Below are 14163 nucleotides of genomic sequence, written 5' to 3'. Positions count from 1 at the left end.
TAGTAAGTGCTGGTGCGCGGTGGCTGTGGCCGCCTCTAGTGCTGTGTGTAAGAACCTTTCCTGACCTTAGTTCGGCGCGTAAACAGTGCCCACCTGTAATGTTTCGCCCGCAACCTGAAAACTGTGGACGAGAAGTCGCCCCTTGATCTCAGCCTCTTTCTGTATGACCCTCCCCTCAAAGGATTTGGCTACTAATATTGCTACCCCAGCTACCTTTTTCTGAGTGGATGAGAAAAACTGCCAAGGGAAGGAGCGCAACTTAAGTCTGTGATGATCCTTAGATACAAGGTGTGTCTCTTGTAGGAGGCAAATGTCAGCTTTCGAGTGTTCCAGGAAGGACAATATCGCCTTGCGCTTGACTGGGTTGTTGAGGCCCCGCACATTAAGTGAAAGTATAGTCAAGTGGCGTGTCATGGCGGGCGCAGTGCAGAGGAAGCTAAGCCCAGCACCTGGGCTGCGGGCGCGAATTGTAGGACAACACCTCGCTCGACGCAGGTCTGTCTGCCAACCCCATTTGCAAGGTCAAAATCACCTGGACAAGGAGAGCCCCTCCCTCCCCCCTCTCAACTCCCCCCCAACCCAAACTTCCGCAACACCCCCCTCCCAGCCCGCCCCCCATCCCTTAGTCCCAACCATGAAAAGATCTCGGTCGAACATAGTCCCAGGTCCAGTTAGTGGTCCATTGGACCCGTGGTAAGGTATATCCTTGGTGTGTAGGCAATGGCAACAGTGTGTTTGAACAGACCTGTCCCCCATCTACATTCGTAGATGAAATATTAGGGTCTCAGTCGGGGAAGTGTGTGGAGTCCAAAACCTCCGCCCCTGCCGCCGGCTCAAGCGGTCCCGGCCCCATCGTGCTCATCTGGGCCATAACTTCATCAGTCTGGAGGTCAGCCGCTGTCGGGCTTCACCAAGCCCTGTGCCACGGTTTCCACTGCAGCTCGTTGACCTTCCTCAATCTCCGTCGCTGCAGGGCACCTCGGTCTGCGACGACGCCGTTGCTGCTTCCATCGCCCGGGGGTCTCCTCACTGGCAGCACCCTCCCCCGTGGGTCCCTCGTCCACCGCCGGTTCCTCGATGCCCAGCAGGTTGCAGGCCTCTCTGAGGGAGCGCAGTTGGTGAAGGTTGTTGCTTAGCCTAAACACCAGGCGGAAGGGGTGACCCCAGCTGTAGGAGCTATTACGCTTTCGCAGTTCCGCCGTGACTGGCCGAAAGGTACGTCGCTTCTCCAAGGTAAGGGCAGCGATGTCTTGATACAGAGTCGGGGAATGTGTACCATAGGTGACCGGTGTCATCTGGCGCGCTTTGTTAAGGATCTCTTCTTTTGTTCTAAAGTCCTGCACACAGACCAGAATGTCCGCTGGGTGGGCCGCATTAGTTCTAGGCGGGCCCGTCCGGTGGGCCCTGTCCAGTCGCAGGGGGGAGTCCGCTGGCCGGCCCAGAATGTGATTGAACAGTCCCTGCGTGAACTGAAAGAGATCTTCCGTGTCGGGGGACTGCTTCACTCCTCTAATCCTGATGTTGTGCCGCCGAGAGCGGTTCTCCAAGTCCTCAGCATGAGTTTGGAGGTCAACCTGTTGGTCATGTATGCGAACTAACTCGTCTTAGCGCCTCTATCTCCGCATCCCGCATGTCACTTTTGGTCTCTAAATCCGCCACCCTCTCTCCAATGGCGTCGGTGTCTCGGCGTACCTCCTTTATTTCCTCCTGGAGTTCTTTCTTTAAGGCGTGGATGTCCTCTCGTAGACTGGTAAAGAGGGACTCCAGAAAGGACCGCGTGACAGGGCCCTCGGGATCCATCTTTTCCAAGGACGGAGAGTCTAAGGCCTTCTTCTCGGCGCCAACCCGGTGACTGGTCGCTGTGGCGTCTGTCCGTTTCCCCATCGTGCTAGGGGTGAAGAGCTCCTTTATGGTGCGATCTTTGCGGGGCCTCCCGGTGGACATGTCCTCTCCAGCCCCCCCCTAGCGCACCGATCAGCCGCCACCAGTGTCGGCGGCCCGTGAGTCCCCAAACCTCGAGTGTGCGAAGGTCCCACAGGGCCAGACAAGCAGGCGGCCCAGGGCCTAATGAGCCGTATGGGAGGGCAAGGAACAGGACCGGGCCCAGTCACAAAATGGCGGCTCACCACCGAGGAGCCCAGGAGGCCACGAGGCAGCCAGCCACTGCTTGGGCACAAGGAGCACTAGGCGTAGGGGGCCCCACGATCACAGCACCCATGTGGATCCCTATTCAGCCTCCATCAACCTGCTATTGTCCACTGAGCAGTTGGGGCCTCCTCTGCTCGTCGTTCGTCCCACAGCCTGGGCGGGTGTATGGCTGTGCACCTGTCCTTGGCGGGCGCCGTGTACTAGGAGCACCATCAGGATTCAAGCAAGCCGGGCCGAAGACGGCTGAAATGCCAGAAACCCATCCCCGGTAGCTAGTCTCCTTTCTGGTGAAGAATTGGCTTGGTAGTTTAGTCTGCCCTGTTCCCATGATGCACTGGGCCAGGGACAGACTGATTTGCATATAGCCAGGTTCTGAGCTGGGATGGTGCAGTGAGATAAATAACGGTGATGGATCAAGCCCTGATCTTTGGACTGGGTAAGAGTGGTCTGCTTAATTCAGACACTCTGTTCATCACCACCCCCTTTTCTGAATCGTTTTTGGCCACTATAGGTGTGGCAGGGTATACTCAGACATGAGTCCCTTTCTCACTGCACCATCAGGATTCAAGCAAGCCGGGCCGAAGACGGCTGAAATGCCAGAAACCGGTCCCCGGTAGCTTGTCTCCTTTCTGGTGAAGAATTGGCTTGGTAGTTTAGTCTGCCCTGTTCCCATGATGCACTGGGCCAGGGACAGACTGATTTGCATATAGCCAGGTTCTGAGCTGGGATGGTGCAGTGAGATAAATAACGGTGATGGATCAAGCCCTGATCTTTGGACTGGGTAAGAGTGGTCTGCTTAATTCAGACACTCTGTTCATCACCACCCCCTTTTCTGAATCGTTTTTGGCCACTATAGGTGTGGCAGGGTATACTCAGACATGAGTCCCTTTCTCACTGCACCATCAGGATTCAAGCAAGCCGGGCCGAAGACGGCTGAAATGCCAGAAACCGGTCCCCGGTAGCTTGTCTCCTTTCTGGTGAAGAATTGGCTTGGTAGTTTAGTCTGCCCTGTTCCCATGATGCACTGGGCCAGGGACAGACTGATTTGCATATAGTCAGGTTCTGAGCTGGGAAGGTGCAGTGAGATAAATAACGGTGATGGATCAAGCCCTGATCTTTGGACTGGGTAAGAGTGGTCTGCTTAATTCAGACACTCTGTTCATCACCACCCCCTTTTCTGAATCGTTTTGTCCACTATAGGTGTGGCAGGGTATACTCAGACATGAGTCCCTTTCTCACTGCACCATCAGGATTCAAGCAAGCCGGGCCGAAGACGGCTGAAATGCCAGAAACCGGTCCCCGGTAGCTTGTCTCCTTTCTGGTGAAGAATTGGCTTGGTAGTTTAGTCTGCCCTGTTCCCATGATGCACTGGGCCAGGGACAGACTGATTTGCATATAGCCAGGTTCTGAGCTGGGATGGTGCAGTGAGATAAATAACTGTGATGGATCAAGCCCTGATCTTTTGACTGGGTAAGAGTGGTCTGCTTAATTCAGACACTCTGTTCATCACCACCCCCTTTTCTGAATCGTTTTTGGCCACTATAGGTGTGGCAGGGTATACTCAGACATGAGTCCCTTTCTCACTGCCCCATCAGGATTCAAGCAAGCTGGGCCGAAGACGGCTGAAATGCCAGAAACCGGTCCCTGGTAGCTTGTCTCCTTTCTGGTGAAGAATTGGCTTGGTAGTTTAGTCTGCCCTGTTCCCATGATGCACTGGGCCAGGGACAGACTGATTTGCATATAGCCAGGTTCTGAGCTGGGATGGTGCAGTGAGATAAATAACGGTGATGGATCAAGCCCTGATCTTTGGACTGGGTAAGAGTGGTCTGCTTAATTCAGACACTCTGTTCATCACCACCCCCTTTTCTGAATCGTGTACTAGGAGCAGGGCCGCAGAAGAGGACCAAGTGGCGGGGAGCGAGGGGCCAGGCCCGGGTAATGCGCGTTCTGGGTCGGGGCGCTGTGTCCTACAAAATGGCGACCTCCTGTGACATCCTATCACCGCCGGGGCCGAGGGTGAATGCAGGCGCCCTGCAGCGTGTGAGGGGGACCGGCGCTGCCACAGTTCCTCCCCTGCCGTCCCCACTCTGCAGACTCTGTCTCGCTGGCCGCTGGGAGGCCGTTCGTCCACCCCTCGCTCCTCACCTCAGACCGCGAGTCGGTCCCTCCAGGCGCCGCCACTCGCTCCGCCGGTGTTCACCGGCAGCGTCGGCAGCACTCAGGGCTGGGGTAGCTCAGTTGTTGGGGAGGGACAGCAGGTCCGCAGAAGCCCCCACCAAGGAACTGCGGGAGGCCTCGCGCACCGCTGCGTGGGTCGGACCTGCCGTCACCACAGCCGCCCGCTTGGAGTGCTTCAGAGGCGGCCTCCGGGCTCTGCCCACTACGGCCTCGCTCTCGCCGCTCCACTCTCTCCAGGCCCCAACGGGCCGCCTCGATACTGAGTAGACCCGGCAGGAATTGGGCGCTGCCGGTCTTCAGTGCCGACAGTCAGCTCCACTGCCGCCTTAGTGTCGATTCCGGGCACCCCAGGAAACCACTCGGGCCGGGATGGATGCTATAATAGTGCTATAAATCGGCGGCCGGCGGCGGGAGCTCAGCAAAGCACGTCTGCTCACACCGCCATCTTGGCCACGCCCCCCCAAATATTGCTATATTTAACTACTAAATAAGCAGTCACCAGTGCAGCTATCTTGCAGGCACTAGGGTCATTATGTCAATAAGGCAGCAGGTGCAGTTACACTGTGGATCAAAGTCCTATGAACCTCTCTAAGCATCAAATATTGAAATATTTTACTACTAAACAGGCAGTCACCAGTGCAGTTACCTTGCAGACAACAGGGTCTTGATTTGAATGGTGCCGCGGATGCAGTGGCACTGGGCCCAAAAGTTGTCAGAACTCCTCTAAACACCTCATATTGATATATTTTCATACTATACAGGCAGTCACAATTGCAGTTACATTGCAGTTAAAAACAGGCTTGATTTCAATGGTGCATCATGGGCAGTGGCACTGGGCCCAAAAGATGTCAGAACTCCTCAAAACAGCAACTATTGCTAACATTTTACAAATAAACAGACAGCCACATGTGCAGTTATCCAGCACGCACTAGGGTCATGATTTCAATATTGCAGCAGGAAAAGCAGGTGCTGTGGCACCGGGAACAAAAGTTCCAGGCACCCCAATAAATATCTAATATTGCTATATTTTATTCCTAAACAGGCAATCACAAGTGCAGTTACCTTGCAGACAACAGAGTCTTGAGTTGAATGGTGCAGCAGGTGCAGCAGCACAGGGCCCAAATGTTGTCAGAACTCCTCTAAAGTCTAATAACATAATATTGCTGTATTTGACTACTAAACAGGCAATCACAATTGCAGTTACCTTGCAGTTAAAAGGGACTTGATTTGATATGTGCAACTGGTGCAGTAGAACTGGGGCCAGAAGCTCTAAGGACCCCACTAAAACCAGATTATTGTTAAGGTGTACTACTAAACAAGACAGTCACAGGTGCAGTTATCTAGCAGGCAATAGGATCATGATTTGAATAGTGCAGCAGATGCAGTAGCACCAGGACCCTAAGCTCTAGGCACCCCACTAATTACTTAATATTGCTATATTTTACTGCTAAACAGGCAGTCACAAGTGTAGTTACCTTGCAGACAATAGGGTCATAATTTGAATGGTGCAACAGGTGTAGTGGCACCGGGCCCAACAGTTGTCAGAACTTCTATAAATACCTAATATTGCTGTATTTTACTACTGCAGCAGACACAGCTGCAGTTATCTTGCAGTTAAAAGGAGCTTTATTTGAATGGCGCAGTGGTACCAGAGCGAAAAGCTTTAGGGACCCAACTAAACAGAGAATATTGCTAAATGTTACTACTAAACAGACAATCACAAGCACAGTTATCTGGCAGGCACTAGGGCCATGATTGCAATAGTGCTACAGGTACAGTGGTACCGGGGCCAAAAGTTGTCAGAACTCCTCTAAACACTAAATATTGCTATATTTAACTACTAAATAAGCAGTCACAAGTGCAGTTACCTTGCAGGCACTAGTGTCATGGTTTCAATGGTGCAGCAGGTGCAATGGCACTGGGGCCAACAGCTCTTGGAACCTCACTAATCACCAAATATTGCAATATTTTAGTACTAAATAGGCAGTGACAAATGCAGTTATCATGCATTGACTAGGGCCATGGCTTGAACGGTGCAGCAGGTGCAGTGGCATCGGTCTAAAAGAACTCCTCTAAACACATAACATTGCTATTACATCAATTAATTCTATGTTGTCCCTCTTTCATTTAATTTTTTCAAAAAAGTTCAGCTACTTACCCACACTATACCACTAGTAACAGCACAATATATTGCCTTTCAGTACAGAAACAAGTCATAACACTTTAATAGACTTTATGTAACTTATATTATACAAATACTCAGCAAGCCACAACGTCCAACAAAAAAAACAGCTTATTATTTATTAAATAAATAAAAGCTAATGAATTTACCAGTGCTTGTTCTCTGAGTCAGTACTTTATTTTCGGACGAAACAGCGCAGAAAGATATATATGTAATCCTTGCTCACTATTTCCAAGCTGTATTATCTGAAAGTGAGCACTGGCTCATTAAAATGTCGGTTTAAATGAATTCACGTTAAGACCAGAAGACGCAATAAACTGGCTCTTTGCTCTGCGCCATTAAAGCCCATAAAATACGCCCCAGGATTAATATTTATTTTTAGAAGCCGGTGTATATACAAGACCTTAGATATAAAATCGTTGCAATTTTGAGGAGCGTTGCATAGCCACCCTCTTTTACAATGAAAAGCCCATACCATAACTTGATGGGCTTTGCTGGCGCAGTGCAAAGCCGAGCTACTGTTTTATGCACCTTAAGAGCGTAAAGTGAGTTCTGACAACCCAGTGTTTCTCTAAATTAGTACTGTATTTTCACAGTACGGCTTAGAAACAGAAATAGGCAAACCTTGCTTACTGTTTCAGAGCTGCGCTATCTGAAAACAGAGCACGAACTCCGAGAATTAAAAGTTAAATGAAATCACTTAAGACAGCTGGCGCATGCAACAGTCTCTGGGCTCCTGCACTGTGCCTATAGCTCATAATGATACAGTGCATTTCAGAAACCCTGTTAAAAATGAAAGTACCTTCTTTGCAACTGCAGAAAGTAGCGGGAGATGGTGTTGCCTCCAGAGTCAGCTCGCTGTGTAGGTAATTTCCTGCTCCGGCTCAAAACGTATTCAAACAGTTCAAAGTGTTGACCTCGAATCAACTTCTCGCTGTTGTTTACAGATTATTCCGCAGGCAAAGAACTCGGAGCCAGCCAGGCATTGGCAAGAAGCAACCGGGCAGGAAAGTCAGATTCCTCACGTTGCAGTGAAATTAGGGCAGCCATTGCTAACTATACACCAGTTAAAGGGGTTTTTGACAGATGGAGCCTACAAACGCGGCCCTTTGTCCTCTTTCGTCAGCCTAACATACATCTCCTGCTTCTCGTGTGAACTGCATGTTGGTCCAAGCCGGAGATAGGGTTGCCAACCGGTTTACTGGAATTTTCTGGTCGAGAGTGGCACAACAAAAAAATAACATCAGGCAATTCATGAAAATCCCAAAATATTTTCTCCTTGTGAATATAAACTTAACGAACAAACTGAAGCCATGAAATGTATCCACATCACATCAATTAAATTCAAACTACTTGCCAACTATCTGCAACATTTGTCAGGATTCTAAAACTTAAGGAGGAGACAGAACTTCAGAATCTGGTCGGGATCCAACTTTCAGATCTGCCTACTCGAATAGTTCGACGTCTTAAAAACCTCTGTTAATACCGCACAAAAACTCAAAAGTTAACCGTTTAAGGTCTATTTTAACCTATCACTGGCTTTTCCTATTCTCACATTTCTAAGGATCCCTTTTTTTTCACCCTCAAAAGAATTCATCCCCAAACACCAATTCTTTCCACTTCTTCATTCCTCGACTTTTTTCTAACTACCTTCGCCCCTGTCTTCCCTTACATAAAACCAACTCCAACTGGTTTCGTCTCTTTGTTTAATACTGAAATTAATGTAAGTTCTAATGTATTGTTTTGTCTCCTACCTTATTGTAAACATATTCTGTCCACCACAATATTGAAACTACAGATGCCTACCCGTTTTCCCTATGTACGGTACATTAATGCCTTTCATATGGGGAGTTATGCTATATAAACATGTGAAATTAAATAAATAGATAACATGTTCAAAGAATTGTTAAAGCTTTCTCGACTATTCCTAAAACAAATTTAAAGCAAAAGTAACCTTGGTGAATTAAAAAACAAGCATTTACAGTGCAACGGTCTCGCCTTTGCAAAAGTTAGAGCTACTGGCAATATAAATGACAACATTTTTATTTATGTGTTGGTTTTGAAAACAGATAAATAAATGGCATTGTCATTTACAATGCCAATAGCTTAATCTCTCGCAAATGCCACACACACACACAGAGCCCCACACACACAAACAGAGCCCCCCACACACACAGAGCCCCCCAGACACACACACAGCCACACACACACACAGAGCCACACACACACACAGAGCCCCCACATACACACAGCCCCCCCCCACACACACATAGCCCCCCCACATACACACAGACCCCCCCACACACACAGAGCCCCCCCACACACACAGAGCCCCCCACACACACAGAGCCCTCACACACACACAGAGCCCCCACCACACACACACAGAACCCCCCAAACACACACAGAGCCCCACACACACACAGAGCCCCCCCCCCTCCAGTTACACACAGCTCTCTAACGGTTGCATCACTCCACAGCGCCAGATTACCATTCAGTGATGCGTTCAGGTGTAGATATGAAGATTCAATACCGGCCGCCCGACATGTTTAAGCCAATTTACGGGTGAGGTCTCTCTGGTGGGATGTTTGACAAATTTAAATGCACACAACAGTCCCGATTGCAAAATTATTTGTAACTCTGAAACAGTGCCCCTTATTTGGGTATTCACAGTAATCCACGTAGAATGGACAATTTGTGCAAGTACTGAGGACATGTGTGTCCATGTCCATAAACCAGAAAATGCAAGGAGCTTGTTATCAGAGTTTTCACAGCCAACTAAACTAGAGAGAGAGAGAAACTTGTTTATTTAGACCATAGTCTTTTAAACAATACAAACAAAATGCAAACAGAATCGGACAAAGTACGAGCAGACAAAATATTCCTACGTCATAAATAGTTAAAATTCATATTTGTTAAAAAGAAAAAAAAGAGAAGGTTAAAAGAGGGTAACACCTCCTGATACACAATTCATTAAACCCAAATTTTACCAAAGTTTTCACATATCTGGAAGAATAAAAAGACAGATTTAAACTTTATAAAAGGCTTAAAAGAACTTAAAATCAGTGCCCATCCTTCGATATCTCCCTACCAAAATCTTTTACGGCCTTCAGGAATTTGCCCAATGCGATTGCAATTTCTAGCGAATGCATCTCTGTTAGTAAGCCTATCGCATGGGCACGTGTAAATGTCTTATGTGATAGGAATATAGGACGTAAAAACAATTTCCTTAAATCCTGTACAAATGTGCAATCAAGCAAAATGTGCAACATATCGTTTCTTATACCACGCCCACACTTACAATTACCTTCTGGAGCAATCAGTACAGATTTTAATTTCCCGTCTATCTTCTAGGGGTTGATCCCAACCCGGGTCCTTAATATTTCATGTCGTAACCCTTGGTTAGGCAATATTTCCAGATAAGGGAACCAGCCTTCATTTACCCATGAGATCTTTAACCACTGTACTGACTTTTTCTCCTGCATGTAATTTAGGTCCTGTGACCTTGAGAGCGACTGGCCTTGTTCCCTAAGTGTTTTCTTTGTAAAGTGGCCTATCAGGGTGTTATGGGCAGGACTCAATTTAAGACGCCCTGATACTTTCTGGAGAGTCTTTCTAACCTCCTTTGCCCAGCCAAGATTGCTTGTCAGGATTTCCTCTCCACACCAATGTGAGACCTTAGGTGTCACTCCTGGGTCTTGGCGCTTCCAGAATCTTGCTAGGGCCATTTGAGATTGTACACTCCAGGAAATCAGCCCTAGTTCCATTCTGATTGCTTGAACCATTGTACAATTTGGTAAAGACAATAACATTTTTAAAATTTTTCCCTCTTCCTGTTCCCACGTATGTTTACCGCTCAAGTATAACACTTCTGCCCCATACAATACTTGGGGGGGGGGGTCATTGCTTCAAATGCCTTTATCATTGGTTTGTGTGTCATGTCTCCATATTCTTTATTAAACTTTTTTAGCCCACAGGTGGATGAGAATGCTTTTGCCTTTTGAGCCTCTAAATGGGTGCGCCATTTTAGTGCACTGTCAAACCAGAGGCCTAAATATCTATATTCATTAACTGTCTCTAGTTTGTCATCACCCAAAAACCAATTGAAATTCTTCTTACTCTTCCCAAAACATAAAACCGTAGTTTTCTCCCTATTTACAGTCAGTATTTTCCTATCACAATAGTGTTTAAAAGCGGTTAATTTCCTTTGAAGTCCTATTTCAGTTTGATCCATGATCACTAAGTCATCAGCATAAAGAAGGCAAGGGACTTTATGGCCATTCATTTTTGGGCTTGCACTAAACTAAAAAAGCCATCTTAATTCCCAGAAAAACATTGTGACGCCAAGAGTAGTCTTATTGAAATAGAGAATTATTAAATCACCCCAGCACCCACAGATCCCCATCGACACTGCCAGATCGGGAGATAGCCGCACAACAAATCACGATCACCCCCCAACACCCACAGACGGTAACATCACAGACAGAGCCACACACGCCACCGCCACACTCACTCACAGGCAGTATCATCTCAGGCAGAGCAGGCGTTCAACGCACAGACGACCAGCAAAAACTACCCAGCACTTCTTGAAAACTTCATCGCAGCTACCGGGGGCGCTACAGGCGAGAAAACCAGCAAACACCTATAATAAATACCGACGTCGCCGATGGGGCTGCTGACGTGTGTGGGGGTTGGGGAAGGGGGGGGGTGAGGTGGAGACAGATTTGGCACAAGAAATTAACCAACTTGACACCACAGCCTATGCATAATTACGCTATAACCGTAACAGCTACCAACGTGAGAACGAAAGAAAAAGTTACTCGTAAAACCATCAAACAAACACACACATATAAATAATGGAGATAAAGAGACAGGTTACTGCTTGTCAGCAAGTGCCGTGCAAGGATCTGGAAAACCACCCGCGGAAACAGTGACAGGTACAATGAAGAACGCCCGGCGCAAACAATAACATAATCAAACAGTACACAAAACAGATCCACACTCAGCATGGGCCTTAGGGCACACTGCTCGAGCGCACGCTGATACGCACAACTAGAATTACAGTGAGATCAAGCGCTGGAAAGCGCTATAGCGGTATAGGATTACTTAAAGACGCTATGTAAATGCCCGCAGCACACAAACACTTCTAGACCAGAAACGAAAGTGCGACACTCGCATGTTGGCAACCACTCACGGCTCAGCGGCCCTCAGAAATTGTATTTATATTTGGGAGCGCAGGGAACCCGCATACACAGTGCCCAGCGTGCACATATAATTTAACCCGGGAGGCTGACATTGCGGGTAATAAATAAACTCTAGAAAACTGCCGACCACAACGAACGATTCATGAGAATGAGGCTGCGTTAAGGAGAGGGTGGCGCGTAGTCGCCCGTCCCCAAAATAGTCACAGAGAGACAGTTACATTCCACCAGCATAAGACACCAGGGCAGATAAACCTAAGTGTGAAATCTGATACTGAGTGCCTCTCTTACAAAGTCGACCAGCTAAAGTGCCCCGTGCCACCCCGAGCAAAAACTCTCTCCAAACTCTCTATACCCGGAAAAAAAAAACACTGCCCGCCAACCACAGACAAATCAGGCATTACTGGAGAGGGCACAGGTGAGCCTTGTGTGCACAGGAGAACAGCAAAGGGGGGGGGCGCAGGGAGAGCCCACGCACTGCCCTACACCAAACTCAAAACACTGGGCGTTCTATTGAGAAAACTGGGCAGAGACAAGCCGCACTCTATGCCAGGACCTAACCCCAGCTAAAGTGGGCATTACAACTGCTGGGCAGGGGTGGCGGTTGGAGGGGAGAACTGGTAAACAGCACCTCCATTGCCCTCAACGTGGGCATCCTTGAAGGGGGGGAAGGGGGAGGGTGATATCCCAAACCAAGCAGGCATTGGGTGAGAATAGAAGAGCCCCCCGCCCACACACACACACACCCGTACCACACTCCACAGCTGTCGTCTATACCACCACATGGTGGGCACAGTCAGTAAGCACGGGCACAGCGAGCTTCAAACTCCATTTCACCAACTACAAACACCTTCGTTACAGCTACAGCGAGCATTGTCAGTAGACAGACTCACAACCATCAAGAACTCCGCGCATCAGCTGACACCGATGTCGTCATACTCACAGCGGGCATTATCGCCACGTTGTGTTCCAAACATTAGCAGGATCCACCAGATGCAGATAACAGCAGCCCAGCCAGAGCGGGCATTAATGAAGACACTGTCACAAATAAATGAACGAACTCGACCAGACAGAAATGACAGCAACACCCAGAGAGAGTGGGCATTATTCAAGACAAAGTCACACATGTCAATAAACTATCTACCAGCTGCAAAGTCTCCCTCACAAGAACCGGCATTATTAGAGGGTTAGAGACCAAACATCACCAACAACCATCCACCTGAAATAAATTACATCATCCTAGCCAGAGGGGCATTATAAACACACAGCGGCAAAACTATCAACAAATCCCATCTGCAGATATAAAACATGTGCTTTATTCCAGAAGGGCATTATTGGAAGATAACAAGAGCCGCAGTAACGATTATCATTTTAGGGCGACATTGAGAAGAACAATGCCAGTCAGTGCGCACCGCTCACACGCAGAGTGAGTCCCCGTGGCGGGCATCCGTAAACAGGGTCGGGCCATTTCCTGGCATTCAGACATGCACAGGGAAGGCATTAATGCACCTCAGAGCAGCTGCACTGACAAACCTCTTGTTAGTACAGATGTGTGCGAGTGGTGGAAGAACGGGTGTGATACTGGGCGAAGGGGTGATAGCTACACGCCACAAACAAGTGCGGGCACACGTGCAGCCGTCTCAAGAAGGGGCGCAAAGACAGACCTTCGCTCTCAACTGCCCGAAGCATGCCCCATATCTCAGCTAAGGAGAACGCTGCGCCTGCGGTCCGACAACGGAACGGGTTACAGCCATACTCTCCATGACGAAACAAAGGGGGGGTTGGACAGCATCGAACACGGACAGTGGGTGGGCGGGTGGGAGGGAGGAGGCACGGACCGTGGGCGGGCGGGAGGGAGAACTTCAAGAAGGCACAGACAACGGGACAAGGGGAGGGAGGGTGTGGGGGCGGGACTTAAAAAAAGACCCGGAAACGCCCCCGAATCGCGTTTCGATGGGGAAATAGTGACTGACAGCCAATCTCTTCCAATGGCTAGCCTCCATTTATGGAGCTAGCCAATGGAAGACAGAGGCGGGACTAAGCCCCACACTGTAGGACATAAGATTTCGCCTGGGCGGAGCACTAGTGCTCCGGCCCAGGCGAAACCTAAAAATCGCATGGACGATTTTACACAAATTATTATTTGTATGCCAGTTCCTGGCCCTTTAGGAGCCTAAAACATTTGCAAAATGCCCAGTACAGAAACTTAACTGGAAAGAGGTTCACGTGTCTCGCAAAATTCTCACGTTTTACAGGCTCAGGCTTAAGTGCTCAGCAAATCTTGCATTTGCTTTGCATTCTGGGACTTGTAGTGCTGAATTTATAATGAAATTAAAAGGACAGTAAGTCCTATAAAACAACGGGAAAAACCTGGACTGGCTGAGCTACTCATGCATGGATCGCTGTTAAATTTTCATAAACAGCCAAAATTATGTCACTCAATATGAAGGGCAC

The 14163-nt window shown here is 48.6% G+C and overlaps 1 protein-coding gene across 1 annotated transcript in view; it reads right to left on the bottom strand.

Moving 5' to 3' along the window:
- Positions 1-7458, bottom strand: part of LOC147692363 (cytochrome P450 2G1-like) — an 870825-nt gene extending 863367 nt beyond the window's left edge. The window contains exon 1 of the mRNA XM_086938586.1: positions 7311-7458. The gene's annotated coding sequence lies outside the window, so the exon portion shown is untranslated. The remainder of the gene's footprint in view (positions 1-7310) is intronic.
- Between the last annotated feature and the right edge of the window lie 6705 nt (positions 7459-14163).

The sequence above is a fragment of the Lissotriton vulgaris genome, chromosome 9 (assembly GCF_964263255.1).
Source record: "Lissotriton vulgaris chromosome 9, aLisVul1.2, whole genome shotgun sequence".
NCBI lineage: Eukaryota > Metazoa > Chordata > Amphibia > Caudata > Salamandridae > Lissotriton > Lissotriton vulgaris.
This window is presented reverse-complemented; position numbering and strand designations above follow the sequence as displayed.